A 13,988-nucleotide genomic window follows, 5' to 3' on the forward strand; every position below is an offset into this window, starting at 1 on the left:
CAATAAATTTTGTGTCATCTGCAAACTTGGAAATATTATATTTAGTCCCCACATTCAAATCATTGATATAGATTGTAAATAGCTGGGACCCAAACACTGATCCTTGCGATACCCCATTAGTCGCAGCCTGCCAACCTGAGAATGATATGTTTATACTTAGTGTCTCTGTTTTCTGTCCATTAATTAATCCTCAATCCATGCCAGTATATTTCCCCCAATCCCATGAGCTTTAATTTTGCTTACTAACCTCCTGCATGGGACCTTACTGGAAGCCGCCTTCCAATACATCTACTGGTTCTCCCTTATTCTGCTAATAGCATCCTCAAAAAACTCCAATAGGTTTGTCAAACATGATTTTCCTTTCATAAATCCATGTTGACTGCCCAATCCTACCATTATTTTCTAAGTGCCAAGTTATCACATTCTTTAGAATAGATTCTAACATTTTCCCTACAACTGATGTCAGACTAACAAGTCTGCAGTACCCTGTTTTCTCTCCTTTCTTAAACAGTGGGGTTACATTTGCCTTCTTCCAATCTGCAAGCACCAATCCAGAATCTATAATTTTGGAAGGTGATCACCAAGGCATCTATTATCTCCTTAGCCTCCACTTCCAACACTCCAGAACATAGGTCCAGGGGATTTACAACTTTCAGCCCCAGCACTACTTTTCTACTAATACTAATTTCTTTCAGACCCTCAATCTCAGTAGTCCCCTGACTCCCCAATATTTCAGGGAGGTGTTCTGTATCTTCCTCTGTGAAGACAGACACAAAGTATTTAATTTCTCTACCATTTCCTTATTACCTATTAGAAATTCTCCATTCTCTGAGTGTAATGGGCCCATATTTGTCTTTACTGACTTTTTCCTTTTTTACATGCCCAGAGAAGATTTTACAGTCTGTTTTTATGCTTCTAACTAGGTTAATTTCCTATTCTATTTTCTCATCAGTTCTTGGTTCTCTTTTGCTGAATTTTAAAATGCTCCCAATCCTCAGGCTTACTATTTTTTAGAATTTTATATGATTTTTCCTTTGATCTGAAAGAATCCTTAACTTTCTTGTTAGCCATGGTTGGATCACTTTTCCTACTGGCTTTTTGTACCTTAAAGAATGTAAATTTGTTGCAAACCATATATTAATTCTTTAAATGCTATCCATTGCCTGTCTACTGTCATACCTTTTAATATAGTTCCTCAACCTACTTCACCCCTTCGTAGTTTCCATTGTTTAGATTAAAGACCCTAGTTTTGGATTGGACTGCATCACTTTCAAACTTCATGTAAAATTCTCACCTATTATGGTCACTCTTCCCTGATGGTTCTTTGATGAGGAGATTATTAATTAGCTCTTTTCATTGCACAATACTAGATCTAAAATAGTCTGTTCTCTAGTTGGTTCCTCAACATACTTTTCCAGAAAACCATCTTGTACACATTCCAGGAACTCGTCCTTCTAGCATTAGTGATAATTAATTAGTGTTTCCCAGTCTACATGTAGATTGAAGTCCCCCATGATTTCTGTATTACCCTTGTTACATACACCTCTAATTTCCTGATTTATACAGTGTCCTACATTAGCACTACTATTTGGTGGCCTATTAACAACTCCTACCAAAGTTTGCTGCTCTTATTGTTTCTTAGCTCAACCCAAACTGATTCCACATCCCAATCTTTCAATCTAAGATCCTCCTTCACTAATATACCAATCCCATCCTTTATTAACAGTGTGATTCCACATTTCTTTCCTTTTTGCCTACCATTTCTAAATGCTGAATACTCATGAAAATTTCAGTTCCCAGCCTTGGTCAGTTCATTTACCTTTTGTGAATGTTGTGTGTATTTGGGTAGAGTGCCTTTAATCATGACATTATTGCAATCTCTAGCCTTAACTAATTGCACACTCTTATATTTGCCTGCTCTGTCCCTTCCTGACACACTTTGATATCATTTCCCTTATTGCTATCCTGCTCTCTTACCTTCTCTCTTGTTTATCACAATTTCCATCACCCCCTCTACTGCCCTAGTCATACAACTCGCCAGGACGCTGGTCCCTGCATTGTTGAGGTGAAGACCATCTCAATGGTACAGCTTCCACTTTCCCCAATACTGAAGCCAGTGCTTCAGGAATCGAAACCCATTTTTCCCACGCCAATCTTTCAGCCATGCATTTAACTCTCTAGTCATATTTACCCTACACCAATTTGCTCATGGCTCAAGTAATAATCCAGAGATTATTACCTCTTGAGGTTCTGCTTTTTAACTTAGTCCTTAGCTGTTCATACTCTCTAAGCAGAACTTCCTTCTTGGTCCTACCTATGTCATTGGTACCAATGTGGACTATGATCACTGGATCCACTCCCCTCCCACTACTAGTTCCTCACCAGCACAGAGCAGATATTTTTGCACATCCCACTATACACAATGGTGTTCATTGGTTCTAGAAAGTGTACAGTGGGTCAATGGGCATGGAAGGGCAGAGCTTGGCCTGGGAAGGTCTGAAGGGGTGGCTGAGTGTAACTTGGCACGAGGAGGTGGGTGTAACTTGGAATAAGGGCAGGAGGGGGATCTTTTGAACTTACCTTTTAAAAGGTCCCCTAATGCACACTAAGGTTCACAACTGCTCTAAGGGTCTATGAGCCATGTCTCTTTAAAAACCCGGTACGACTCCATGAAAATTGTGAAGGAGTAGGATGTGTATGTCCCCGCAATGGCGCTGGCTAGGTGGGGAGTGCCAGGTCTAGATTTGTGTTTCTGACAGTAAAGGCACTCCTGAAATTTCAGCAGCCCGGGAATGGAGTTGGGAATCCAGGTATTGGGAATCATCTGCCATTTTTAAAGAGCTACCGAGTCATTCCAATTCAGTGAAAATCCATGCCTATATATCAAGAAAGAAGTCAAATGTCAAATTTGACATTTGCCTTTATAAAGCAGTGTTGCCAATACTCAGGTGTTATTAGACCCATATCATCTCCATTCTCATGACTAACACCATCAATCCTCCAGTGAGCCAAAACCCATGTCCCATCATCCCACTTCTGGCAAACCTTAGGTTTCCCTGCCATAGTTATATGAGAATAAATACTTTCCATTGCTGTCAATCACCAGTCACTCCATGTTAGTATTGCTAAACTGCTATCAAAGCTCAAGACTGCCACCATTTCAACCAAAGGGCAAGAGGTCTCCACCCCCAGTACAAGTACATACCACTGCTGCTCTCCAGCACTGCTAAAGGATTATATAATGTACAAAATCATGGGAATGCAGTCCCTAAAGCACTAGCAAATTTTAGAATATCATTTAATAAAGGAATTCAACTTAGTTGCTATAAATCGCTGATCCTGATGGGAGGGGGAAAATGGATGTGAGTTACTTAAGGCATTGCCTACATCATCCGGATTATATATGTCTCTTCTGGGGCTTCACTACCCTTCAAACATCAACCACGAGAAAGGTTGGTAATATAATGAATTTTCAGTTTTGGTTTCTGACAAATGATGTAGCTAAACAGCAAACAAGACAATCACATATTCCTTTTGTATTCCTGGTGTTAACTGGGAGAAGGCAGATCAAATTTAATAGGTTTTTCAAATTACGCTGGATTTATGTTCTGAATTCTGAAACCTATGTTGAGAGAGAATAGTTCAGCACTGTGATGGCATGTTGATTTAGGTGAAGAACGAGCATGGTTTCCTATCCAAAATGTGCATAATAAAATGGGCAAGACTCCAGTATTTTGCCCTGAATTCTTTGAAGGCCCCAATGTAAGAGATGCATCAAAGGACAGTTCCACTTTGGAACTGAAAGCCAATCATCTGTTAAAACAGGTCCAACCTGCATAGGTGGATGTGGTAGAGTTCAAGTAAGTAATCTCCTACGTCACCTGAGAACAAAAAATGTTTGCTGGTATCAGAAGTGCCAAGATTATACTAATGTTTGTATACAGGCTTATTGTTCTTGCAGAGAACTTGAGTGAAATTTGTAATGCAGCTTCAGTGGGAAGACCACTGAAAATGCAAAAAGGTAGAAATGTAGATGGAAGTAAAAGTGCACCACATTCAAAATGTGAATAAATACAGGCTCACTAGCTAACAAAAAATAAGACTTCAACAGTAACTGACCAATAGCAGCCTTGCATCAAAAAGCACTGCAAAGCAGACCAGGCCAGCACCCTGCCATGTACAAGATTTTATGAGCCCAGTAGATGCGCAAAAGCCTTGCCTAAAATCATGAAACTGTGTGGAATTAATTTACAGAAATTGTCAACTTAAGTGAGGCTTGCAAGTTTCTGGAATGTGGATTTCTTTCTCAACTCATAATCCCTGAATTGGAAAATTGAGTACACAGTAAATAGGAAAATGAGAGTCAATGACCAATTTTCTGACCTGTACCATCACAAAGCTCTATACCACTAATGGAGTGTCAAAAAGGTATCCTTTATATGTCGTTTGTGGAGGCTTCCAACATACTTAAATTGGAGTCTATACGCAATCCACACAGCATGCTGTTTTTATTTATTAACTCTAATTTCACTTCAATTTCAACCCCTGAGATTGTCATCAAAATATGTATTTGCTTGTCCATCTTCTATTTAACAATATTCTCACGTGTTGAGGCCTCATGATACAATGTGAAGGGTAACATGGTTTTTTTCTCTATTTTATTTTCATCCTTTCAGTGATGTATGGGTGGTATGACATCATGGCCCCTCTGTGAATGTGCTGTTCAATTTGCCTGAATGACTGTTAAAGATTGTTAAGCATTCCCAGCAAAGAACTTGTTCACACTATGTGGTCCTGAGTACAAATGCAGGCAAGCTGTTGAAGTGCGTAAAAAGATTTTCTTTTACAATGGTGCTATATCTTTGGGCTGGAAGCTACAGAGGTGATGAATTATAAGTGACCATTTCATGCCAAAGTGCTAGGCTAGTTGTGTATGGGTATGTGATGGAAACTCCAGCAGCTACTAGCCCTGAATAAGAGAGATTTAGGAACATCCTTGCTGCCAAGACAAAAGTATGCATTCTAATCTATTATTTATTGTCAGTGCACATTAACAAAAGATTAACTCATAATCCTTACATCTTGTCTGCATTAATGTGCAACGATACTGTGCTATGTGGCTTGTTTAGAATGACTAAAATTGTAGTAAAATGACTTCCCAAGTGAAAAAAATGATAAGAAAATTCAGAGGGTGTTTCTTAAAAACATTAAATAAAAGTAAAAGACATTGCCATTTCCACGGCTGAAAGTTTGTTCAGTAATAAAAAAAAATGTTAATTTGTTTCTATATATACTTAAGTAGGCCAATTATTAACATAGCATTGTTTTGAAAATTGTATCATAGTCATACATTAATACTAATCCAATAGATCCTGGAGATGAAAGTTCCCTGTTGCTCTGTAGTAATCTACAATGAAATCATCACTTGCATAATTGGGAGACCGGCAGCCAGTCACATGCATCCCCACCCCCCACCGGCCCTCAACAAACTGAATAATGCTCCCACCTCGTGAAAATACAAATAATTGGCAATATATGTCAATTTATACATGATAAAGTTTCCAGCAGGGCAGTATAGCATTTCCAAAATATTTGGAAGGGAGTGGTCCCCCATCCTCACCCCCAACTCCACCTCCAAACTGCTGAAGGCCCATTTTTAGATCCTCCACCTGTGGTCCTAAAACTTTGATCCCATCAATGGCAAAATACTGCAACTGGCACAATTCCAGCAGAATGCACAATGGCACCTCCCTGAAGTTCTTAACCCATATGTTTAAGTAAATATTTTGTCCATTACATTAGCGATTAATTGGCTCAAATCCAATGAAAAAGAAAATCAGGTAGAATGTGAAACAGGCTGCCAATTCACTATCACCCATTTTGTGCTGTAGTATATAACTAATTTCCCTCCAATAACTCACACTAAACCAGTTTTTTTACATAGAGATAAAAACAAAAAAACTGCGGATGCTGGAAATCCAAAACAAAAACAAAAACAGAATTACCTGGAAAAACTCAGCAGGTCTGGCAGCATCGGCGGAGAAGAAAAGACTTGACATTTAGAGTCCTCATGACCCTTCGACAGAACTTGAGTTCGAGTCCAAGAAAGAGTTGAAATATAAGCTGGTTTAAGGTGTGTGTGGGGGGGCGGAGAGAGAGAGAGAGAGAGGTGGAGTGGGGGTGTGGTTGTAGGGACAAACAAGCAGTAATAGAAGCAGATCATCAAAAGATGTCAACAACAATAATACAAAAGAACACATAGGTGTTAAAGTTAAAGTTGGTGATATTATCTAAACGAATGTGCTAATTAAGAATGGATGGTAGGGCACTCAAGGTATAGCTCTAGTGGGGGTGGGGAGAGCATAAAAGATGTAAAAAAAATTTAAATAAATAAATAAATATATTTTTTTTCTCTTTTTATAATGGAAATAGGTGGGGAAAGGAAAATCTATATAATTTATTGGAAAAAAAAGAAAAGGAAGGGGAAAACAGAAAGGGGGTGGGGATGGGGGAGGGAGCTCATGACCTAAAGTTGTTGAATTCAATATTCAGTCCGGATGGCTGTAAAGTGCCTAGTTGGAAGATGAGGTGTTGTTCCTCCAGTTTGCGTTGGGCTTCACTGGAACAATGCAGCAAGCCAAGGACAGACATGTGGGCAAGAGAGCAGGGTGGAGTGTTAAAATGGCAAGCGACAGGGAGGTTTGGGTCATTGTTGCGGACAGACTGCAGGTGTTCTGCAAAGCGGTCGCCCAGTTTACGTTTGGTCTCTCCAATGTAGAGGAGACCACATTGGGAGCAACGAATGCAGTAGACTAAGTTGGGGGAAATGCAAGTGATGCCGCTTCATGTTCTCGTCGGGACTTGGAAAAATTTATTAATTTTGCTTCCAATCTCCACCCCTCCATCATTTTCACGTGGTCCATCTCTGACACTTCCCTTCCCTTCCTTGACCTCTCTGTCTCAATCTCTGGTGATAGACTGTCCACCAATATCCATTACAAACCCACCAACTCCCACAGCTATCTCGACTACAGCTCCTCACACCCCGCTTCCTGTAAGGACTCCATCCCATTCTCTCAGTTCCTTCGCCTCCGTCGCATCTGTTTCAATGATGCTACCTTCAAAAACAGTTCCTCTGACATGTCCTCCTTCTTCCTTAACCGAGGTTTTCCAACCACGGTCGTTGACAGGGCCCTCAACCGTGTCCGGCCCATCTCCTGCGCATCTGCCCTCACGCCTTCTCCTCCCTCCCAGAAACATGATAGGGTCCCCCTTGTCCTCACTTATCACCCCACCAGCCTCCGCATTCAAAGCATCATCCTCCGCCATTTCCGCCAACTCCAGCATGATGCCACCACCAAACACATCTTCCCTTCACTCCCCCTATCGGCATTCCGTAGGGATCGCTCCCTCCAGGACACCCTGGTCCACTCCTCCATCACCCCCTACTCCTCAACCCCCTCCTATGGCACCACCCCATGCCCACGCAAAAGATGCAATACCTGCCCCTTCACTTCCTCTCTCCTCACCGTCCAAGGACCCAAACACTCCTTTCAAGTGAAGCAGCATTTCACTTGCATTTCCCCCAACTTAGTCTACTGCATTCGTTGCTCCCAATGTGGTCTCCTCTACATTGGAGAGACCAAACGTAAACTGGGCGACCGCTTTGCAGAACACCTGCGGTCTGTCCGCAACAATGACCCAAACCTCCCTGTCGCTTGCCATTTTAACACTCAACCCTGCTCTCTTGCCCACATGTCTGTCCTTGGCTTGCTGCATTGTTCCAGTGAAGCCCAACGCAAACTGGAGGAACAACACCTCATCTTCCGACTAGGCACTTTACAGCCATCCGGACTGAATATTGAATTCAACAACTTTAGGTCGTGAGCTCCGTCCCCCATCCCCACCCCCTTTCTGTTTCCCCCTTCCTTTTCTTTTTTTTTCCAATAAATTATATAAATTTTCCTTTTCCCACCTATTTCCATTATAAAATGAGAAAAAGAAGAAAAAAATATTTATTTATTTATTTATTTATTTTTACATCTTTTATGCTCTCCCCACTCCCACTAGAGCCATAACTTGAGTGCCCTACCATCCATTCTTAATTGGCACATTCGTTTAGATAATATCACCAACTTTAACTTTAACACCTATGTGTTCTTTTGTATTATTGTTGTTGACATCTTTTGATGATCTGCTTCTATTACTGCTTGTTTGTCCCTACAACCACACCCCCACTCCACCTCTCTCTCTCTCTCTCTCCGCCCCCCCCCCCCACACACACCTTAAACCAGCTTATATTTCAACTCTTTCTTGGACTCGAACTCAAGTTCTGTCGAAGGGTCATGAGGACTCTAAATGTCAACTCTTTTCTTCTCCGCCGATGCTGCCAGACCTGCTGAGATTTTCCAGGTAATTCTGTTTTTGTTTCAGTTTTTTTACATGTTCCTTATTGTAAATTTGCATCTCATTGTCTGTTGGTACCTGCTTCCACTCTGTTTGTTACGATATTAATGTTTATCTGTTTACCATTGTTCATTCTTTAATTTAGCTCATTTGGGATCCATTTTGTTCTGTTTTCTATTTTCCTACTCCACCCTTTCCTAATCTTCAGTTATTTGGCTTTACAGGTGCCTGCCCACCTATTTGTATCTTTCATTTGCTTTACCAGAAATATAAGCAATGTTTCTTCTATCATTGACTTCTACATGGTCTACCATTACTTGCTCCTTGTTTCCTTTTGTAGCTCTTCTCTTGTCAAAGTGTGTAATCCTCACTGCAAGTAAATTGACCATCCTGTAGGCAGTGTCCTTAGAACAGATGGTACTATTCTCATTTTGTTCAATAAATCCCCAATAATTTGAATATTCCAATGCCTTTATCCTAACTATGTTCTCTGGATTTTTGACTACCTCCCTGAATTATTTGGTTTCCTGCATATTTGGCCAGTCCAATTATCGTTATTACTGTAGCTTAAGTAGCTTATCTTGTGTTGTTACATCTCCTGCTCCCTAAAGTAGTATTGTTATTTTTTAAAATTATTTTCCTTTGTACAAGTAAAACAACATCTGGTTTATGGTTCCCAATGACTCACTCTCAAGCTACATTATTATCTCATTCCCTTCACTTTCATGTAGTTATTCACTTGACAAGGTCAAAACTACCACTCATCATTAATATTGCACTCACATTTAACTCAGCCTCTTCATTTCCTTTCTCTTCTCTTTAAGATTATAATTTTTTTTCCAGGTTCGTGGTCAAAAACTTTTTTTTTGCATGTGTTCCCACATCTTTGGTTTTCTCATGTATCAATATTGCACAAGAAAAATGCATCGTGACCACCGTTTCCTATATATTTGACCTACAGAAAACTTTACAATTTGAGAGAGATTGATATGGACTCAATTTTATCTGGATAATTTGCTTAGATTTTACTCCACATACATTTTTATTAATACTGTATTTTTGTTCCGTTTAAATACATTTCAGCCATATATCCTTGTGTCATAAAAACACTGCTTGTAATGCTAAATTGCTTTGCATTTACTGGTCCATTTTGTTAGGTCATACAAATATAAACTTAAGGCAAACAAGATAAGCCAGAATTTAGGGGAAGCTAGATAGGTATTTAAGGGAGAAAGGAATGAGTCATAGAGTCATTACAGCACTGAAGGGAACCATTCAGACCATGCCACCAATAGTGCTGAATTCCCCTGATAGTAAATGGAAGTATCAACCTAGATTCTTGTGCTCAAATCTCTGGAGTAGGACTTGAACCCACAAATTCCTGACTCAGAGGCAGGGTTGCGATCACTGAGCCATGACTGGCATCTCTATTATGGACAGGAGAGAGAGGCAAAACTGAACTCCTTTATTTAAGAAGGAAATACATAGATTTTTGGACTCTAAAGGCATCATGGGGTAAGGAGAGAGTGCAGGAGTATGGTATTCAGACAGAAGATCAGCCATGATCATATTAAATGATGGAGTAGGCTCAAAGAGCCAAATGACCTACCCCTGCTCCTATTTTCTATGTTTCGATTCTCTCACCATCTGTAACCAGAGGTGTTTTTTGTTTTAAAAATAGGCTTATTCCAAAAACCCTTTGTGTAGTCATTTTTTAAAGCAATCTTTGGTCATGTTTTGGTTCAGCAAAGTTCATTTTTAAATAATCAAAAAAGAATAAGATTTGGTTTACATAGTATATGATTTCTTTCATGTCTTAGGAACATGTCATCTTATGTTGATAGAGTTAGATGAGGAAAGACTGAGGCTAAGTGGAATATAAATACCCAGCATGGACTGACTGAGCTGAGTCTTCACTCATCATAGCTATAAAAAATTGAAAAGGGAAAATCAATACAGTTGTGTTTAAATGGTCAAGTCCATAAGTCATGGCTAGATTTATTTTAAATTGTAAATATGAAAACATAGCATAAAACAGAATTATGACTTAGATACAATAAAGATTGCAACAAGCAACATGAAGACAGAAAAGGAATTAAATGGATCAACAGGTGAAATTTTTGACATATAAAACAACTAACTGAACAGTGGAGTTCATAACTTAAGCAAAAGGAAATAGCTGATCTCACTTGGACTATTAAATTGACCAAATAATGAACGTTTTTATTTGCTGAGTGCAGATATTAGAATATCTTCCCACGCAGTCAAGATGGTATTTAATCCACATCTGGTCCTTAACTGTAATCCTCATCATTGCAAGGAACAAAAAGGTTGTTAAATATTTTCCAGAAAATGTGCACCATGCATTTTAAACCCAATACATGTAAACAAAACAATGCAATTACATTATAACATTGTGAAAGTGATATCTGACAAAAAATGTAGCTGGTTTATAAAATGGAGTTCTCATTCAGGAATAATGTACAGATTGTTAACTTTGGTACATAGAAAATAGCCAATCTAATTAATTTTGTGTAGTAACAGTAGGAGTAATGCCTTGTATGGAATTCTCCTGATTAACAGAGAATGCAGATTGTGTGCCAAACTTTGGGTTGACGTGATTGGAGTGCTCATCACCAGACTGCATCAGGGAGGAGGGAGAAGGGAGGAGCTGAATGGGTAAAATCACACCACAACCATCAGGCGATATCTTCTTTTCAGTAACTCTCTTATGGGCGGTACCAGTTTCAGCCTTCATTCTATGAGTGCATACCTCATTGTAAACTTCTCAAAACAACATTTCAGGCCCACAGAATTTAATGAAGTTCTATCATTTGCAACTTGCTTAAATAATGCATTCAGTAATTTTAGTGATTAGGAATATTTTTATTCAGTTCTTTACACCTCATAACGACATTTCAAATGAACCAGCAACCACTGACATTAGAAAGACCAAGAAATCAAAAATGTTGTTAATTCTTTTGAGTGCTGATGTAGGAACAGTATCCAATCTTATATATTCTATATTCTGATTTATTGTATTTGAGAAAAAATGTCTGTTCAAAAGCTTGTACCCAGAATAACAGGTCTTTTAACTTAATCATAACATCATATAGAAAACTTGAGGCGTCAACAATATCAGGAGCTTTTGGCACTAAATTTGAAACTATGTTTTACTGCTAGACGATTGTAAAACAGAGGTTATAATTTAGCATGAATTCAAATATTGCATCAAAGTAGCCCAAAAGTTACTACACAACTTTATGCTTCCGAGTAAACAAATTATAGCAGTAATTTAGTATTTTAATGCTAAATAAGTCAATGGAGAATGCTCAAAGTTTTAGCCTTTTTTCATCATGCTGACACATACAGAAAATAATAGTTTTGAATGGTGCTGTGAAGCACATCATGTAAAACTGCCACATTATACAGTGAAAGCTTAATTCTGGGCCAAATTTCCAACATACAGACTAAATATATTTACTTAAAGTGACAAAACTAAAACTTATAGTCTTCATTCAACATGCTGACCAACTATTTCCAGATTGTGACACCAGCCTAATTGATTGCTTGAAGTTCTAGTTTCCTTTTTGAATACAGAGGCATATATGTGACAGAAGCCTAACAATGGTAGCCACCCTCAAGAAGCTTTTGGAACTGTTAAATAGACAAAACAATCTTAACTGCATCATGCACATCTCTTGTCTCTGACTGAATAAATTGAATCTGAAATGTAGTCACTGCAAGCCCCAGAGAGGAATAATACCCTTTGTGATTATTGTAATCGCGAACAAAACAGCATATTGATCAAAGATGGGGTGTTCTATAGACCAGTCAGCATCATGTGACTGCCAATCTCAATATTTGCAACTGTCAAAGTATCAAATAACAAGCCACTCAAACACACAGGAAGAAAAAAAGCATGTTCACCCAGCAACATTTCAGAGACATTTTAACATTGAAATCTAGAACATTATTTTTAGTGCATGGAAAATACCACATCTAAAACCTGTTATTATTTCTCCTGGACTTGTAAAACAATATTAAAATGCATCAGATATAACAGTTATGTAGTGTTGAATGGCTTATTTACAATGTTGCAATCAGTTAATCCATCCCACCTTGAATGATGTAACTGAATGTCATAGTACAGAAAGATTAGTTAAGTAATTTTCAGGTAAACCCATAGTAAATTGATAAATAGAAAATGGATGAGATAAATCAAGGTTTTGTTTGCCTTCTCAGGTAAATGTAAAAGATCCCTCCACCCTGGCACTCTTCAAAGAACAGTAGGGGAGTTTCTCCAGTCTCCTGCAACACTTAGCCCACAAACAGCACCCAATATAGATGTAAAAACAAAAAAACTGCGGATGCTGGAAATCCAAAACAAAAACAGAATTACCTGGAAAAACTCAGCAGGTCTGGCAGCATCGGCGGAGAAGAAAAGAGTTGACGTTTCGAGTCCTCATGACCCTTCGACAGAACTTATATATGCTCTGTTTATTTATTTAGCTGCTGTTTGTGGGAGCTTGTTGTTCACGTTTTCTATATTTCCACATTGACTGCATCTTAAAAACACTTCATTAGCTGTAAAGCGCATTGGGGTGTCCTGAGGTCATTAGAGGTGTTATATAAACATATAATAGGTGTTATATGTGAACTCTACACATTCGTAATTGTCTTCAGATTTTTATATAAGGAAATTTCAGGTATTTCTCAGGTTTCTGGTGCCCCTCTCATCAATGGATTAGAAACAATTAGGCTTGTGAGCAAGCAATCTTGGAGCATTCTGAATGTTCATTGGGATCAGAAGAAAGCTTAATTGAGGCAAATGAAGAAGAGGAATTATTGACATAAAGAGCAGCCAATCATGAAGAACGAATGGAGTTACAGAAAAGAACTTCAGCTCTAGATAAATCTTCCAAATTGAGTCTGAGCTCATGACATAGAAGTAGAATGTAAAAAAAATTATTAAAAATTAAATCTTGGATGGGTTTCTAATGTTTTAAATGATACTTTCGCCAAATTTTAACATTGACACAATTCAGGATGGCAGCTTATTAAATTTAACAAATTGAAGCAATTTGATTGGTTCAGCTCCCTTTTTGAATAATTTAGAGGATGGATAAGTGTATTGTCTGGTACTTGACAATTAGGAGGACAGTGTGGAGACTAAGCAATGAGAATATACGCAGTTGGTTCTTAGGAAAGTCATTAGTTGACAGATGGGGAATTGGCATTGGAGGTAAAGTGGACATTGAGGTAGTACCTTCCAGGTTGTATGCACTGAGAGTGCACAAAGCATTTTAAATTTAGTACCATCCAGAGATCTTGCTTAGAAAATTTGAAAGAAAGTATTTTTACCTAGCTTTGAACCATATATAATGGAAATCAAAATATTTTGTCTAGCCAAAAAGCTTTCAAAGAAAAATCTGAGTTTCAACATGGGCAAGTCAAATTGTACCTGCTACATTAGATAAGCGAATTCTTTTTGGCTGAATGGATGCAAAAGTGTGAGTAAAGGGGCACTTCTGGATGGAAATATATGGTATCCTAGGGCACTCTGCGGTAGGCTACTACTG

Source organism: Carcharodon carcharias, chromosome 17, assembly GCF_017639515.1.
Source record: "Carcharodon carcharias isolate sCarCar2 chromosome 17, sCarCar2.pri, whole genome shotgun sequence".
In the NCBI taxonomy this organism is placed as follows: Eukaryota; Metazoa; Chordata; class Chondrichthyes; order Lamniformes; family Lamnidae; genus Carcharodon; species Carcharodon carcharias.